This window comes from Schistocerca piceifrons, unplaced genomic scaffold, assembly GCF_021461385.2.
Source record: "Schistocerca piceifrons isolate TAMUIC-IGC-003096 unplaced genomic scaffold, iqSchPice1.1 HiC_scaffold_936, whole genome shotgun sequence".
NCBI classification, from domain to species: Eukaryota; Metazoa; Arthropoda; class Insecta; order Orthoptera; family Acrididae; genus Schistocerca; species Schistocerca piceifrons.
The window spans coordinates 6,796,285-6,798,784 of NW_025729208.1; positions in this window are offsets into that span (position 1 = coordinate 6,796,285).

The window sequence follows — 2,500 nt, forward strand, 5'->3', positions numbered from 1 at the left end:
GTCCGCCTCCCGCCCGCGACTGCGCCGTGCCTTCGTGGGGAAGGCGTTGATGCGGGCGCGGAGAGCGTCGATGAAGTTACGCCCAGATAGCAGGCGACTGGTGTCAGCGACCCACTGGTGTTGCCCCTTGACGGCGGCGGAAGATGACAGCGCCGCACCGTCAAAGGCAACATGCAGGCGCGCGGCCCACATCTCTCCAACCTGTGTCGACGATTTGAGGAGGTGGCCCTCCCACATAAGATGCCGCTCCAGCGCCTCAATCTCACGCTGCACCTCGTCCCGGCCTGCACCGTCGGCGGCTGGCCCAATCCTCTTCAGCGCCAGGAGACGGGACCGGCGAAGTGTTGGCCCCATCCATCGGCATGATGGGATGCCGAGGCCTCCCTGGGCTACAGGAGCGTGGAAGTAGCCCAGGGGAGTGTCCGCCGGAAGGCGGAACCATCTCCTGACGGCGGCACGGATGGTCACATCTGCCGCTTTCAACGCACCCACTCGGGTGCGGCTGAGGGCCAGCCCATGGTACAGGCCAGGCAGAAGTACGGTGGTGAGGGCGTGGAGGCGCTGTTGCGGCTTGAGCGGAGCTCGGGAGATGACGTCCAGCTGCTCCACCAGGTGGCGTCGTGGGTTGAAAACGCAGCGACCCGCGGTGGAGAATTGCAGTCCCAGGTACCGGAAGGTTTCACCCACACGTAGGGCGGGCACGGTGGCGTTGCCCGCTTTGAAGGTAACGTCGGCGTCGACCTTCACCTTCTTGTCGCGCCCAGACGCGACTAAGGCGAGGGTGAAACACTTCCGGGCGTTGATCTGCAGCCCCAGATGGGCGAGGGCTGCGACGGCTGCGTCGATGAGGGACTGCAATCCCCTCGCGGTCGATGCAAAAAGCAGGACGTCATCTGCGAAGGCCGCAGCGTTAACTCTGCGACCAAGGATCCGAGCTCCGATGTGGGAGGGAAGTTGACTCAAAACATAGTCCACCGCAAAATTGAAAAGGAGGGGGGAGAGGGGGTCACCCTGACGCACACCCCTAGCCGGCTGCAGGGGCACGCCCACGTCGGCGCCGCCCGCTATCACTGTCGTGCTACCCTCGTAACACCTTTCGACGTACTCAATAAAGCAATCCGGCAGGCCATGAGCCCTCAGCACGGGGCGGAGGGCAGCATGGTCCACCGAATCGAACGCTTTAGAGACGTCGATCGATGCCACAAAAACAGAGCGACAGGAGCGGACTGCGTCGGTGAGAGCAGTGTCCAAGATGAAGGTGTTTTCCAACATCCCATCCCGGGGGATGAATGCCCGCTGACGTTCGTCCACAGCACATGCACGCATCAGGCGTGACGCGAGAACCTTGTGAAAGGTCCGCGCCAACACCGAGCAGACCGTAATGGGGCGAAAGTCAGCGGGGGTTGTTGGTGCAGCCGTTTTGGGGAGAAGTGACGTCCGGGCGCGAAGCAGACGCTCGGGGAGGGCGCGGGCCAGGAGGAAGAGGTTCAAGAGTTTCACCAGGACTTCATGCGGCAGGCGCCGCAGCTCCGCTGGAGTCAGGCCGTCCGGCCCGGCTGCCGATCCCCTGGGCGGCAAGGCAGCAGCGACCTCCTCACGTGTGACCGGCCCCCATAGGCACTCAGGAGCGACAGGCTCCGAGTGCGGGAGAAGGCGGTCACGGATGAAGCCGGCGGTGGAGATCGGCTTCTTCGTGAAGAGGTCCGCCCAGAAGTCCAGCAGACCGGGGATGTCGGGTGGCGGCTGCAGCAGGGTGCCGTCCAGCAAGCCGCGCACGCAACGTGCACGCGACCTACGGAAGGCGTCCTGTGTGCGCGCGTATTCCCAGCGGCGCCGCTTGCGCTTCTGCAGCGGCGGGGCGGCAGGCGGCCGCTTGGATGATTGGCGCGGCCGCTGTGTCCTGGTGATCGACCTCTCCCCCCTGGACCCGACCGACGCAAGGGCATCCGGGAGCATGCCCAGGATGACATCGGGCGGCGTGCCCCGCCCCAGACCAATGACTCGATCCAGGGCAGAGAAACGCTGGGCGGAAGCAGGTAGCCCCGCCAGATGCTCCCAGATGGCGGCGTCAGTCGGCCCCTCCGGCGGCGGCCCGGTGGTGTCGGCCGCGAAGTCCTCGGCTGCGTCGACGGGCGGCGCAGCGGCCTCGCCCGCGTCAGGCAGCGAGCTCGCTGCTCCACGGCGGGACGCCGGCTCTTCGCCCCGACCGATCTCAAGTGCCTCCATGAATTGGCGGACGAGCTGCTTGTGGGCAGCTTGCCGCCGTCGGCACTTGATTGCCTCAAGCGTTCGGTCGGGGAACATCCTGGTAAGTTCTTGATTTACAAAGAAGAACCGGGCGTCCCTCTCAAGGAACAGTTCGGCCTCTGCCTTGGCGAGCGACAGGACTTCTTCCTCCGTCATAGAGTCATAGTTACTCCCGCCGTTTACCCGCGCTTGCTTGAATTTCTTCACGTTGACATTCAGAGCACTGGGCAGAAATCACATTGCGTCAACACCC